Source organism: Anabrus simplex, chromosome 8 (genome assembly GCF_040414725.1).
Source record: "Anabrus simplex isolate iqAnaSimp1 chromosome 8, ASM4041472v1, whole genome shotgun sequence".
Taxonomy (NCBI): Eukaryota; Metazoa; Arthropoda; class Insecta; order Orthoptera; family Tettigoniidae; genus Anabrus; species Anabrus simplex.
Window position 1 is genome coordinate 35,674,580 of NC_090272.1, and position 16,503 is coordinate 35,691,082.

At 44.4% G+C, this 16,503-nt stretch overlaps 2 non-coding genes across 2 annotated transcripts; both read right to left on the reverse strand.

Moving 5' to 3' along the window:
* Nucleotides 1-3,237: 3,237 nt before the first annotated feature.
* Nucleotides 3,238-3,309, reverse strand: TRNAC-GCA (transfer RNA cysteine (anticodon GCA)). The gene has a single exon. It is a non-coding gene; the product is annotated as a tRNA-Cys (tRNA).
* Nucleotides 3,310-15,581: 12,272 nt separating this feature from the next.
* TRNAC-GCA (transfer RNA cysteine (anticodon GCA)) lies at nt 15,582-15,653 on the reverse strand. Its single transcript has one exon. It is a non-coding gene; the product is annotated as a tRNA-Cys (tRNA).
* Nucleotides 15,654-16,503: the final 850 nt, after the last annotated feature.

The following is a 16,503-nucleotide window of genomic DNA, read 5'->3' on the forward strand; positions in this document are numbered from 1 at the left end:
TACACCCTGCTGTGCCCAGTCTCCACATCTTAGCTGTGGCGCTGTACGAATCTATTAGTCGAGAATGATAATTTCTGCGTATTTCCGCTAAGGAAAGAATGTCCGCCTCTGTGGTGACTACCTGCCACCTCTGGAGGCCCGGGTTCGATTCCCGGCTCTGCCACGAAATTTGAAAAGTGGCAATATTGTTGGAACGGAGTGCACGCAGCCTCCGGAGGTCAACGGAATAGAGGTGGGTTCTATTCCCATCTCAGCCATCCTCGAAGTTGATTTCGGACGTTTCCCAATATTGTCCTGCAGTCAAATGCCGGAAATGCCAGTATGGTACATAACTTAAGGCCAGGACCGCTTCCTGCCCTCTTCCTTCTCTTACATATTTCTATCCCGCCACAAGACCGCTGTCAAACATAGCAGGTGAGTCTGCGTGGGTAAGGTAATTGTCCTGCTTCCGAGTTGTATCCCCACGATCCAAAGTCTCACGCTCGATGACACTGCCCTTGAGGCGACAGAGATGGGATCCCTCGCTGAGTCCGAGGGAAAAACCAACCCTGGAGGTAAACAGATTAAGAAAGAAAGAAAGAAAGAAAGAAAGAAAGAAAGAAAGAAAGAAAGAAAGAAAACAGATCTTGTATACATTCTATTGTTATAATCACTATGCATTTAGGCGGTAAAATACACTAAAAAGGTACCTAAGGGAAGTCCTCGGCCACTTCCTTGTCTACCTCGTCCAATCTTTCCACATCCCCACATGGCTCGTGTTCATCATAGCGAGTGAGGCCGCCTGGGCGAGGTACTGGCCATCCTCCCCAGCTGTATCCCGCCCCGGAAAAGAAACAAAGAAATATCTACTTTTCCTGGATTTTCGGACACGATGAGGTGCCGAAATTTTGTCCCGGAGGAATTCTTTTCATCATCATCATCATCATCATCATCATCTCTTTACCCTCCAGGTTCGGTTTTTCCCTCGGACTTAGCGAGGGATCCCACCTCTACCGCCTCAAGGGCAGTGTCCTGGAGCTTCAGACTCTTGGTCGGGGGATACAACTGTGGAGTATGACCAGTACCTCGCCCAGGCGGCCTCACCTGCTATGCCTTGTGGAGGGATGGGAAGATTGGAAGGGATAGGTAGGAAGAGGAAAGGAAGTGGCCGTGGCCTTAAGTTAGGTACCATCCCAGCATTCGCCTGGAGGAGAAGTGGAAAACCACGGAAAACCACTTCCAGGATGGCTGAGGTGGGAATCGAACCCACCTCTACTCAGTTGACCTCCCGAGGCTGAGTGGACCCCGTTCCAGCCCTCGTACCACTTTTCAAATTTCGTGGCAGAGCCGGGAATCGAACCCGGCCCTCCGGGGGTGGCAGCTAATCACGCTAACCACTACACCACAGAGGCGGACGGAATTCTTTTCAAGTCAGTAAATCCACCGACCGAGGCTGGCGTATTAGAGCACTTTCAAAAACCACCGGACTGAGTCGGGATGGAACCCGTCAACATTAACTTAGTCCTGCATTAAGTATTCAGTCAGTGAACATACAGAATATTCAGTTAAGAGACGAGGATAACTTTCCTCGATTGTTGTGACCGTAAATCGGTTAGACTTCAATAATACGGGATGTGTGGGCATAGCTCAGTGGTAGAGCATTCGACTGCATTTCGAGTGGTCCCGGGTTCAAACCCGTGTGCTCCCTAAAGTTTTCGTCACCTGCTGCTGTGGTAACTAAACACGAGAATACCCGCTGTGCCATCTCTTGCACTGTACGTTAGTGATTAATCGAACAAGTGATGGGGAAAATGATTTAAATACGGATATATATTTATATTACAAAGTATTGAAACCTATTTTCGGTAATGGATATCATCATCATCATCTGTTCACCCTCCAGGGTCGGTTTTTCCCTCGGACACAGCGAGGGATCCCACCAATACCGCCTCAAGGGCAGTGTCCTGGAGCTTCAGACTCTTGGTCGGGGATACAACTGGGGAGAATGACCAGTATCTCGCCCAGGCGGCCTCACCTGCTTTGCTGAACAGGGGCCTTGTGGAGGGATGGGAAGATTGGAAGGGATAGGCAAGGAAGAGGGAAGGAAGCGGCCGTGGCCTTATGTTAGGTACCATCCCGGCATTCGCCTGGAGGAGAAGTGAGAAACCACGGAAAACACACCTTAAAAGCCCAATAGTTATTAGCGAACTGCTGAACGCAGTTGTTGCACTTGCACGGAGATGGAATATGCTGACATTTGCACGGAACACCAAACATTTCAGGAAATTACTAAGCGTAGGTAGTTCTGAATAACATTTGCACGGAGGCCCCAGGAGAGTTCGAATACAGAAACAAGGGAGGAAAGTTTCACCTGGTAAAATGTTAGATAGAAGCCTTTAGAATTCTTTGCTACACTTGATACCTGGTGACTACTACAGTAGTGTTCCAACTGGTGGTAGTTGTTCTGTAGCTATAGATCCACCAAGGGGAAGCCTTTGTTGATTTATAATGGACATCAGACCCAGCTCAATAGATGCAGTCGCGTAAGTGTGGCCAGTATCCAGGATTCTGGAGATTGTGTGTTCGAACCCCACTGTCGCCAGCCCTGAAGATAGTTTTCCGTGGTTTGCCATCTTCACACCATTTTTACTCTTTACTCCACTCCTAGCCCCTTCCTGTCCCATCGTCGCCATAAGACCTGTCTGTGTATGTGCGATGAAAGCAATTTCCAAAAATAAAATGGACATCAGCACATTGTGTACTATACTAATGAAGTTCAACTGACTAATTGGCGATGCGTACATTTCAAGAAAAGAAAATGTAAAGGAATATTAACAAGAAAATTAATATAGTTCAGGCGAGGCAAGCCGTGTTTGCAATTAGGATGAAGCGGTGAATTGTCTGAGAAGAAGTGTATTAATTTAACAAACGTGCGAGGGTAACAGAAAATATAATTTCAACAATGTATGCCAAAGAGGTAGGCCAGCTCTTCCGTCGAGGCTATGTGAAATACTGCACGTGTCTATTAATTCCGGATAATATGAAAATCCAGGCTCTGTTCAAGCGTCACTCCCTGCAAGTGTTCCAATCCCCTGCTGAGTCAGCTGTCAAGGCTTGTTATCACGCCCATCTTGACACAAGCGTCATGGCGCTCGCTTGGGGGATTCACGCGGCCTGTGAGCACAAGAACGAAGTCTTAATTTATACTCCCTGTTCATTACCACGAGTTAGGAGATGATTAACCAGCGACAAAACCTAAGGGGGCACCCGGGTTTGAACCGGGGACCTCTCGATCTGCAGTCGAATGCTCTACCACTGAGCTATACCCCCGCTGCGACGTCCTGTTCAAGTCTAACTCAACCAGTGTCACGAGTAAAGAAGGAGACTGATATGTGGACTGATGTACAGTACAGGCGAGGCGGCTGGCTGTCGAATGATGCACATCTGAAGAAATTTTTTAAATAGTTTTATATTTTAAGGCACTATGAAAATGGAATTCTTTTTTCTTGTTTTCTTCTTCTTTTTAATCTACTTACCCTCCAGCGTTCTCGTTGTTCCTCGGACTCAGCGGCCTTGGTGGGGGATGGGAAGATTGGAAAGGTTAGACCAGGAGGAGGGAAGGAAGCGGCCGTGGCCTTAAGTTAGGTACCATGCAGGCATTTGTCTGGAGGAGAAGTGAGAAACCACGGAAAACCACTTACAGGATGGCTGAGGCGAGAATCGAACCCACCTCTACTCAGTTGACCTCCCGATGCTGAGTGGACCCCGTTCCAGCTCTCGTACCACATTTCAAATTTCGTGGCAGAGCTGGGAATCGATCCCGGGCCACCAGGGTCGGCAGCTACACCACAGAGGCGGAGTTCTTTCTGTTTTCATCACCATCATCATCTGTTTACCCTCCAGGTTCGGCTTTTTCCTCGGACTCAGCGAGGGATCCCACCTCTACCGCCTCAAGGGCAGTGTCCTGGAGCTTCAGACTCTTGGTCGGGGGATACAACTGGGAAGAATGACCAGTACCTCGCCCAGGCGCCCTCACCTGCTGTACTGAACAGGGGCCTTGTGGATGGAGGGGAAGATTGGAAGGGATAGACAAGGAAGAGGGAAGGAAGCGGCCGTGGCCTTAAGTTAGGTACCATCCCTTCATTCGCCTGGAGGAGAAGTGGGAAACCACGGAAAACCACTTCGAGGATGGCTGAGGTGGGAATCGAACCCACCTCTACTCAGTTGACCTCCCGAGGCTGAGTGGACCCCGTTCCAGCCCTCGTACCACTTTTCAAATTTTTGTGGCAGAGCCGGGAATCGAACCCGGACCTCCGGGCGTGGCAGCTAATCACGCTAACCACTACACCACAGATATTTAAAATTGCGGTGTGTACAATGAAGCCACCAGTGCCGTAGTGCGTACAGCGTGGTAATACGTTGAGAGAAGAAGCGGGATTGGAAATGAGAAGTACAGGGTGAGGGGGGCGAGGCACAAATAGTACATACAACAAAAAGGAGTGGGATATAGCGGTCCTGGTGGGAGGAGGCGTATACATCATAAGTGAAAACAAAATCTATAAAACTGTAAGATTTATCATGTTCTCTGAGGAATTTTGAGAGAGACGTGAAGGTTGACAGTCCACCAACTTAAGTGTGGGAGAACTAGTTTGATACTTCTTTCTTCCTTTTTTTGCCGAACCAGACGAAATCTTTAATAAGCATTTGAAGGAAGCCCTGCCACACCTAGGTAATTATGGACAGCCCTATTCAACAAGTGCTTAGAAATAGGCAAAGTACCGAGCAACTGGAGAGTCGCAACGCTGAAACTCTTGTTAAAAGGTAAAGGTAGCCCCGACCACCCGGACTCCTACAGAGGAATTGCGTTGGGGAACGCACTGTTCAATGTATTCACTAGAATCCTATCTGCAGATTAGAAAAGCAAATAATCGGACAATACAGGATGAGCAATTTGGATTTAGGAGAGGCAGATCGACACTTCATGCAATAAGTAACTTAATGGGTGATTGAAAGGAAGCACTTAGGCATCACAGAGGGGAACTTCACGTCATATTCATCGACTATAAGAAGGCCTTCGACCTACTGGACCGCCAGATAATTGGATCGGGGAAGACAACTATCTAACGCTCATCACGGACAATATATTACAACTAAACGAGCTCATCATCAAAGACAACATCCAAACCTCGACCCCGATACGACAGACCAATGGAATTCTGCAGGGGAACCCAGCCAGTCCCCTACTGTTCAATCTTACAAAATCAGACGTTATCGATTGCTTCGGAACCTAAAGGATCAGGTCACATTCTATGCGTACGCAGACGACATGGCACTAGGCTCATCAAACCTCGAGGTACTACAGGAATGTATGCATCGCCTAACATTATGGGCAGAGAAGAATAAGCTAGAGATCAATGAACAAAGGACAGTCCGTAGGATATTTAGGAAGAGAGGGAAAATAACGGCCAAATGCCAACTGTTCTTCACTCCAAACCAGGAACCAATCAAAATAGCAAAGGAATTTAACTATCTCGCAATGACATTACAGACCACTGGAACGACCTACACTAAGCACATCAGGAATAGAGCAACTGCAGCCATAATGGCCATCAGTGAAATCCAACTGCTGCTCAGACTCTCTGTACCCACTGCCAGAAAGATATAATGCCCAGTAGTGACTTATTATTTTTCTTAATATGTTTACCCTCCAGGGTCGCCTTTTTCCCTCGGACTCAGCGAAGGATCCCAACTCCTGGAGCTTCAGACTTTGGGTCGGGGGATACAACCTCGCCCAGGTGGCCTCACCTGCCATACTGAACAGGGGCCTTGTGGATTGATGGGAAAATTGAATGGGACAGGCAAGGAAGAGGGAAGGAAGCGACCGTGGCCTTGAATTAGGTAGGCTACCACCCCGGCATTTGCCTGGAGGAGAAGTGGGAAACCACGGAAAACCACTTCGAGGTTGGCTAAGGAGGGAATCGAACCCACCTCTACTCAGTTGACCTCCCGAGGCTGAGTGGACCCCGTTCCAGCCCCCGTACCACTTTTCAAATTTCGTGACAGAGCCGGGAATCGAAGCCGGACCTCCGGGGGTGGCAGCTAATCACGCTAACCACTACACCACAGAGGCGGACCCCATAGTGACTTATCGACTAGAATTAATATGGACACATCTCACCAAATCAAATCACAAAGACATCGCGCTGATCACAGCAACTTATCTTAGGAGACTATTATGTGTATCGTAATTCACTCCCTCTAAAGCAGGGCCTCTCAAACGCCCAAAATCTCACGCGTGTAAACAGCGGCGCAGAGTTCCTGTGCACAGTGCATCGTTTCCAATCGGCTCGGCTCGGACCAACGCTTCGTCTCTGGGCTACTCGGCTAAGTTCGGCTCAACTCGGCCCAACTCAGCTCGGATTTGGAGCGCTATGGAGCAAGTGAGGAAAAGGGAGACAGAGGGAGCGAGTGAGACAGGCGTGGGGAAAGAGAGAGACAGCGCTATTGCTCCTAATCGAGGAGTAGGGGTCTGCACTCTGGTCAACCCAGCGAAGTCGTCTTTTGCACCGTGCACAGGGCAAGCACCAGGCGCATGCACCGTGAGAGGCCCTGCTCTGGCTAACGTACGAGCATGTTGAAGAACCTTTCTTCATAGAACAATTCAGACAGAAAATGCTCCTACCACCCACAAAGGCATATCCAGGAACTCTTAGAAGAACTTCAGAACAAGAAAAAAGAGACGTGGCTGCAATTCTACTCGACCGAAACAATGAATTCTACAGACTGGAAAGGTGCGGTCTACGATTTGCGCCACACGCTGACGCGATTCGCAGTGCACAGGTCCCACCATCGCGTATACAAGAAAAAGTGTTTCCACACTCCGGACGAAGTATGGTGTGTGTGTGTGTGTGTGTGTGTGTGTGTGTGTGTGTGTGTGTGTGTGTGTGTGTGTGTGTGTGTGTGTGTGTGAACAGTGTGATCGGTATCATGCGCTATGGTATATCCCTAACACAACTTTGTAGCGACTAAATTGCTGTATGTAGAACATTTATGCACGTTGTGCGCTTTTCTCTTATTATTATTATTATTATTATTATTATTATTATTATTATTATTATTATTATTATTATTATTATTATTAATTTATTTGTTGTTAATTTGTTTTGGTGATTTCTCAGTGCATGGGTCTGCATGGGTAAGTTACTCTGGAATACCTCACCACTCTTGTAAGTAGTGGGCATTTAATATTTTTGATCATGTAAATTTATCTTATTATGCGTCATTAAATTATTTTTCGGGGTGTTTGGTGAGATATTTTGATTGTGTGCCCCTCTCTGTAACGCCGTTGGAGCGCCATTTTGTTGATTTTTCATGACTTGTGCATTGTTGTGGCGCTGTAATTTGAAATTTATTCCTCCTATCTAAATTTCATCTTCCTCTCTTATTACCACTTCTGTTGTTTATTTGTGATTTCTAGTATTATTTCGTTTTGTGCCTGAGTTTTAACTATAATTTGACTTGTGTGCTTTTTTGATATGGTATTCCTCGCCCTCATTCATTTGGGTTTTTATCTTTTCTTCCTTTTCGTTGCGGTTGTGTTGATTATTTTGATTACCTATTGATTCCGTAAACTGCCCCGTGTTGACCTCATGTACTTGGCAAATAACCTTTTGCTTCCTTTTCTTAATTTACAATTTATTCTTTTTTTTACTAATTAAAATTTATCTAGAACTATTAATATTTGTCTTTCTTTCTCTTTCTTAATCTGTTTACCCTCCAGGGTTGGTTTTTCCATCGGACTCAGAGAAGCGTGAGCCTTTGGGTTGCTGAACAGGGGCCTTTTTAGGGGGATGGGAAGACTGGACAGGATAGACAAGGAAGAGGAAGGAAGCGGCTGGATCCTTAAGTTAGGTACCATCCCGGCATTTGCCTGGAAGAGAAGTGGGAATGTACGGAAAGCCACTTCCGGAATGCCGAAGGGGGATCGAACCTACCTCTACTTGGTTGACCTCCCGAGTCTGAGTGGACCCCGTTCCAACCCTCGTAGCACTTTTCAAATGTAGTGGCAGAGCCGGAAATCGAACCCGATCTTCCGGGTGTGGCAGGTAATCACGCTATACACTACACACAGGGGCAGACTTAATATTTTTAATTTTTCTTAAATTATGATTTTTAATTAATTATTAGTATTAGCATATATTAGTCATTGAAAAATTATAAATATGAGTCCTTAATCATTGGGATATCCTCCTGTGTGAAAATTTGAAACATTTGAACTGTAACATTGAAAAAGGGTGATATTTTCTGCTTGTAATTTCTTTCTTTCTTTCTTTCTTTCTTTCTTTCTTTCTTTCTTTCTTTCTTTCTTTTCTCTTTCTTTCTTTCTTTCTTAATCTGTTTACCCTCGGACTCAGTGAGGGATTCCACCTCTACCGCCTCAAGGGCAGTGTCCTGGAGCTTCAGACTCTGGGTTCGGGGATACAACTGTGGAGGATGACCAGTACCTCACCCAGATGGCCTCACCTGCTATGCTGAACAGGGGCCTTGCGGAGGGATGGGAAGAATGGATGGGATAGACGCCGTGGCCTTAAGTTAGGTACCATCCCGGCATTTGCTTGGAGGAGAAGTAGGAAACCACGGAAAACCACTTCCAGGGTAGCTGAGGTGGGAATCGAACCCACCTCTACACAGTTGACCTTCCGAGGCTGAGTGGACCCCGTTCCAGCCCTCGTACCACTCTTCAAATTTCGTGACAGAGCCGGGAATCAAACCCGGGCCTCCGGGGGTGGCAGTTAATCACACTAACCACTACACCACAGAGGCGGACTATAGCTTGTAATTACGTGGGAATTCATCGTGTTTCTAGTGGAGTGTTTCAGAATGTTAATTTTTTTCTTGATATTGCTTTGTTGTGTTCCCCTCCCTCCGTTTCGCTTGATGGCGTAATTATTTCATTGTTTCGTGAACTTGATCACTTTTTCTAGCGTGTAGACGCTGTATTTTTCCTTGGTATTGGTTGTTGTTGATACTCAATGTATGGATGTAAGGATCGCTGTGTTTGGTTCTTGAGTTCACAAATTATATCTTGGATCTTGTGATTTTAATTTAGCCTATTTACAGATCCTTCAAATTTTATACTTGGTGTTGTTAATTTTGATCTGTGATTGATTTTCGGGCTCTCTTCTGGTTGTACTAACTCTCTTATTTCATTGTACCGTTTCATTTGGATTATGCTCAATGTTATGTTTTCCCTCCTGTGCTTATCCCTCCACTTTCAATTAGTATAAATCCTTCACGTTTCTTCACTCTAGATTTGAATTTACATAAAGTATTAACAATTTAAAATTAAATTGTGTATGTTGGTGCACCAATTTAAATTGTCACAAATCGTTAAATCTGTTTAATTACTCTTAATATTACTTGTAACACAAATTTGCTTTCATTTACAAAAGTTATATTCTCACAAAGTAAATTTGACTTCTATATACTGTTTCTAAGATTAATTACAACTTTAATATATAAAATATATAGGTGTTTAATTAGTAATTTTGTACGTCACTATCCTAGGTATCCCGACCCAGTTTTTGGAGGTGTGGGAGTTTGGCACTCTTCCCTAAATGTCTCCTTGTCTCTGGGTAAGTTTATTTCCGTGTTTGGAACATGTTTTACTATTTTGCTTGTTCACGCTGTCCTTCCCCGCTTCTCGCAACCACTACGACGTTTGTTGAGCGTAGCGCCATTGCTGTAATGTGGGGTTATGTTTCAGCCATTAAGCATCATATAACTTTTCTTCTTCTTAATCTGTTTACCCTCCAGGGTTGGTTTTTCCCTCGGACTCAGCGAGGGATCCCACGTCTACCGCCTCAAGGGCAGTGTCCTGGAACGTGAGCCATTGAGTCGGGGGATACAACTGAGGAGAATGACTAGTACTTCGCCCAGGCGGCCTCACCTGCTATGTTGAAGTTGTTTTACGTCGCACCGACACAGACAGGTCTTATGGCGACGGTGGGACAGGAAGGAGTCGGAAGGAAGCGGCCGTGGCCTTAATTAGGTACAGCCCCAGCATTTGCCTGATGTGAAAATGGAAAACCACGGAAAATCATCTTCAGGGTTGCCGACAGTGGGGTTTGAACCCACTATCTCCCTAATTCTGGATACTGGCCGCAATTAAGCGACTGCAGCTATCGAGCTCGGTCTATGCTGAACAGGGGCTTTGGTCGGGGATGGGAAGGTTGGAAGGGATAGACAAGGAAGAAGGAAGGAAGGAAGCGGCCGTGGCCTTAAATTAGGCGGCGTTTGCCTGGAGGAAAAGTGAGAAACCATAGAAAACCACTTTCAGGATTGCTGAAGTGGGAATCGAACACACTTCTTCTCAGTTGACCTCCCGAGGATGAGTGGACCACGTTCCAGCTCTCGTACCACTTTTCAAATTTCGCGTCAGAGCCGGGTATCGAACACAGGCCTCCGGGGGTGGCAGTGAATTACACTAACCACTACATCACAGAGGCGGACATATAACTTTTCACCTGGTTAGAGACTGTGGACAGAGGTAATTTTACCGCTCAACTTCAAGTCTACAGTCCATCAAACACATATACCAATGATGCAATGTTATTTTTTAAATAACAGATGACAAAACAGCCCTACACCGAAGGTTCTCCCTCCATCCCGTGAACATCCACGCGTACCAACCACGGTTTATTTTACGTGGGCCCTTCCCGTTTCATTACCACAGGCTTCAGGAGTACCTCTGGCTCAACCTCAAAGACATTACCGACCTACTTGCCTACCCATGGACAGTAGTGAGTGGTATTCCAGTGGTAAAGCGTCTCACACTGTGGTTTTCAGTTTCGTATCACTAATGTCACAAGTTTCAATTTTTAAAAAAATGACCTTTGTCGTTCGTAAATAATCTTCTAGAGATAGTTCAGTAAAATGTCGCCCAGATCCACCAACATCATCCCTTCATGCAATTCATTTTCTCCCCCACACGCGAGTTTTACAACATTTTCGTTTTTCGAGATAATTTATCATGTTCTTAACCAACAGTGTTGTAACTATTCAGCAGGTTTCACGAATAACTTCAACGTCACTCGATGTCTCCTATTAATATTGACAGGCTAAAACCATTTCAAAATGGCACTGGCGAGACATGCATATAAACCTGGTCTGGCGTGCCAGTAGGACTGGCGAATGAACTGGCACCAGTGAATCTATGCACGTATAATCCCACCATTGTGCATATAATGCTCGACCAAACAGATTCTCTGTTCTGTAATGTACCTAACCATCGCGATAACAACCTCAAAACACTCCTTAAAAACCCAATAGTTATTAGCGAACTGCTGAGTGAAGTTGTGGCACTTGCACGGAGATGGAACGTGTTGATATTTGCACGGAACGCCAAACATTTCAGGAAATTACTAAGCGTGGGTAGTTCGAAATAACAATTGCACCGAGGCCCAGGGATAGTTCGAATTGAGAAACAGGGGAGGGGAAGGCCCTGCCGGTAAAAAGGTAGGTAGAAGCCTTTTGAATCCATTGCTTCAGTTGATATCTGGTGACACGTACAGTAGTGTTCCGTCTTGAACTGGTGGTAGTTGTTCCGCAGCTGTGGAGACCACTAAGGGGAAGCCTTTGTTGATTTTCAATGCTCGACACGTACAGTCGCTTAAGTGCTGCCATTATCCAGTATTGGGGATATAGTGCGTACGAACCCCATCCCTGAGGATGGTTTTAATTGGTTTCCCATTTTCACACCAGGCAAATGCTGGGGGCTGTACCTTAATTAAGGCCACCTTCACTTCCTTCCCACTCCTAGCCCCTTCCTGTACTGTCCCATCGTCGCCATAAGACCTGTTCATAGATTGTGAGACTCTTGTACTTGTGAATCGGCACGCGAGTTCGTGTTACTTTGAGCGTCTCCCTGGTACATTCTACCTAGTGACTGGTGACGTTCGTATTTACAGACAGATGCATTGAGACACTGTTATATCGTAGTAATATTTAGATATCACTTTACCTCGGGTCAGAGAGTTGTCTAGGTACTCTGAATCAAAGTTAGGGAACGCAGTTATCTGAACTTATAAGAAAATAATAACCAGAGAAACAGTTATTTTAATCAGAGTTATCATTTTACAATCGAGTCCATTGGAACATCCGCGACGGTGGAAGGCTACTGTTCACCGCATAAAGTGACTAACGGGGCTTGACCGACGTCGAAGTCCAAATCGTGTCCCGGAAATACAGAACAGTGTTAATTGGCAGTGCGGGAAATGTTCTGTCGGGCGACCGCGCCGCGGATGAACGGGTAAGACCCAAGAACTGTGAGCAGAGGGAGAGACAGACAATGTTAGCACCTCAATTTTATAACATTACAAATTCTAGGATGCTATAGTAGCCACACAAACTCAGGAGCTCAGTTACACATAACTCATAAGGTGACCGTAATTTTATAGTGTCACTAGGCTACCGACAAGACAGCAGTGCACGAGATATTCCGGAGACGCAGCCTCAGGAACAACCTATCCAGGACGAGGGCACGACAATGGAGGACCGCAGCTGGACCACAGGGGAGACGGAACTGAGATCTGGACATCCTACGCCCACTACAATGATGGCTTAAACAGGATGGGGCCATCCGATCCGAAGCAAGGAGTGACCTGAAGGCTGAGTAGCAAACATACCATTTTAATCATGTAGCACTTTACGTAGATATTTAGAGGGATATGTAAATAGTAGTTTTAATTTGTAAAATTTTGTATTTTCAAAGAGGCAATCGCCAGTAACGTAAGAGTAAAAGCTAGAATTGGTAAATGAATCGACCCATTTCATCTCATTTCATCTTGTTTAGTGTGGGAGTTTAACGTAAGGATGCATGTCATTTGGAAATAAAATGTAAATAAGGGTCAAATTAATGTGGATAATTACATTTCATTCAGTGATAGTTTTCCTTTTTTAATAAACGCGCGGACAAGCCTCAAATATAATGTCATGTCTAGTGTAATCTAGTAGTATGCATGCTTTGAAACGAATGAGGACATGCGTGGGTATGCGTGATTTTCTACGTATGCTAGAGAATGAATGTGATCGTTACATGCATGTTGTCAATTCTTCGATCCTAATTAAGAGGAGAATCATCGAGAGAATTCAAAGTGTTAAATTAAATTAGTGAAATGTTCGGCCGTCAAATGTGTGTTGAGGTGTGTTAAAATTCAGCATCTAGGAATGAACCAAGTACTCAGATGTAAATTTCAGGGAATGATTCCTGTTGTCGTAGGAAGAGTCCATATTTACAGGTATTCGTATTATAGAATGGTCTAACTAAACGTGGATAGAGTCTTCATTGTAATGACACGGTAGTCATGTGGAATCAGACTATAGTGTACAGACAGGCCTTGAGAAGTGTAATTCCTCAAGTTATAGAAATAGTGAGATTGAGAAGTGTAATTCCTCAAGTTATAGAAATAGTGAGATTGAGAAGTGTAATTCCTCAAGTTATAGAAATAGTGAGATTGAGAAGTGTAATTCCTCAAGTTATAGAAATAGTGAGATTGAGAAGTGTAATTCCTCAAGTTATAGAAATAGTATGATTGAGAAGTGTAATTCCTCAAGTTATAGAGATAGTGAGATTGAGATGTGTAATTCCTCAAGTTATAGAAATAGTATGATTGAGAAGTGTAATTCCTCAAGTTATAGAGATAGTGAGATTGAGAAGTGTAATTCCTCAAGTTATAGAAATAGTGAGATTGAGAAGTGTAATTCCTCAAGTTATAGAAATAGTATGATTGAGAAGTGTAATTCCTCAAGTTATAGAAATAGTGAGATTGAGAAGTGTAATTCCTCAAGTTATAGAAATAGTATGATTGAGAAGTGTAATTCCTCAAGTTATAGAAATAGTATGATTGAGAAGTGTAATTCCTCAAGTTATAGAAATAGTATGATTGAGAAGTGTAATTCCTCAAGTTATAGAAATAGTGAGATTGAGAAGTGTAATTCCTCAAGTTATAGAAATAGTATGATTGAGAAGTGTAATTCCTCAAGTTATAGAAATAGTGAGATTGAGAAGTGTAATTCCTCAAGTTATAGAAATAGTATGATTGAGAAGTGTAATTCCTCAAGTTATAGAAATAGTATGATTGAGAAGTGTAATTCCTCAAGTTATAGAAATAGTATGATTGAGAAGTGTAATTCCTCAAGTTATAGAAATAGTATGATTGAGAAGTGTAATTCCTCAAGTTATAGAGATAGTGAGATTGAGAAGTGTAATTCCTCAAGTTATAGAGATAGTGAGATTGAGATGTGTAATTCCTCAAGCTATAGAGATAGTGAGATTGAGATGTGTAATTCCTCAAGTTATAGAGATTAGGGAGCGTGTGTGATCTCCCGGTGTGTAAATTCCGCCAGGGCTAGTGTGGTCGGGCGAAGCGAATAGTTAATACCCCAGGGATTGTCATAAACGAAGGCCCATGCGCATTCATCACCCACAGTTTTATTTAATGAGTTAGACAGTGCTTTCGGTAAGTGACCTGGGAAGGGCATATGCTAGGTTCATTTCAGAGTCATCGTTGGTATGAATGACAGGCGAACAGTGTTCATGGCTGAATGATATTATTATATATTTTGGTTTGTATGTGAGACTGACATTATGTTTACAGGTGTTGTGAGTGCGTCGTGTGTTTAATTTATGTTGTGAATAATGTGTGTCCGTGGTAAATTGAAATCCACGTGAGCGATGATATAAGTGATTTGATAATACTGTTTGTGCATAAGTAATTGATTCTTGCGATTCATTTTACCAAGTTTTAGAGTTAGTGTTAGTCATCCCTTAAATATTTACGTAGAGGTCGGATAGGATTTCACCACACTGTTTGTGGGCATGAAATTTAGCTACTCACGCCATTCAACGAGAAATAAAATACAAGCACAGTTTCCGTTTTGCGTCAACATTAAAGAATTAAATCCACGAGTGTAATATGGTATATTCGTGTTCATTATATATAGGACTTTGGACGTTCATATACGCAGTGAATTTTACAGTTATTGAATCCAGGGATGTTTACTTTGTTTTGTTTAATTTGCCTTACTATTTACGTGTCTATTTTGAATAAATTAGGATCTGTTTTAAATCAACTGTTGCCCATTATTCAGTAGATAGCTTCACCCATTATACAATGTCTGTTTATCGAAGTATATGTTCCCAAAATCTGAAATAGCGGTGTAAGTTCGAACTTTTCATAGAGGGTTAGGACCGGACACGCCTGAGTGGCTGGCTAGTTGGGGCATCACCAGATTTTGGTGGCTATATGGGGACAAAACGTGCTAGGGTAACAGAAAATATATGTGAAATGTGAAATACTGCACGTGTCTATTAATTCCGGATAATATGAAAATCCAGGCTCTGTTCAAGCGTCACTCCCTGCAAGTGTTCCAATCCCCTGCTGAGTCAGCTGTCAAGACTTCTTCTCACGCCAAGCTTGACACAAGCCCTATGGCGCTCGCTTGGAGATTTACGCGGCCAATGAGCACAAGAACGAAGTATTAATTTATACTCCCTGTTTATTACCACGAGTTAGGAGATGATTAACCAGCGGCAAAAACTGAGGGGGCACCCGGGTTTGAACCGGGGACCCCTCGATCTGCTGTCGAATGCTCCACCACTGAGCTATACCCCCCACTGTGACGTCTTGTTCAAGTCTAACTCAACAAGTGTCATGAGTAAAGGAGACCGATATGTGGACTGATGTTGTACAGTGCAGGCGAGGTGGCTGGCTGTCGCATGATGCACATTCGAAGAAATTTGATTTTAAGGCATTATGAAAATGGAACAATTCTTATTTCTGTTTTGGTATTCAGAACTGCGGCGTGGGCAATAAAGCCACAAGTGAGGCTTCCTCGGTAGAGCGCGCACTTTGCTAATAGCCTACGCTGAGAGCAGTAGAGGCGATTGGAAATTAGGCGTACAAGTTGGGGGGGGGGGGTCAAATATGTATACACAACAAAACCTGCCCCTAGGGGGGGGGGGGCGAGAGTATACACCAACAATGAATAAAAGAAAATAAGCTATAAAATTGTAACAGTTCGCTTTTGTGGTGGAGCGGTTAGCGTGATAAGCTGCCACAGCCGGAGGCCCGGGTTCGATTCCCGGCTCTGCATCGAAATTTGAAAAGTAGTACGAGGGATGGAACGGGGTTCACTTAGCCTCGGGAGTTCAAGGGAGTAGAGGCACGTTCGATTCCTATCTCCGGCATCCTCGAAGTGGTTTTCTGTGGTTTCCCACTTCTCCTACCGGCAAATGCCGAGATGATAAATAAGTTATTCTTGCTAGTGGCTTTGCGTCGCACCGACACAGACTGGAAAGGCGTAAGAGTTAGAAGCAAGCGGCCGTGGCCTTAATTAAGGTAGAATCCGTGTGCCGCTGACCGCACTGCCAAATCAAACGGTGGTACCTAACTTAAAGGTCACGGCCGCTTCCTTCCCTCTTCCTTGCCTGTCCCGTCGAATCTTCGCAACAGATTAAAAAAG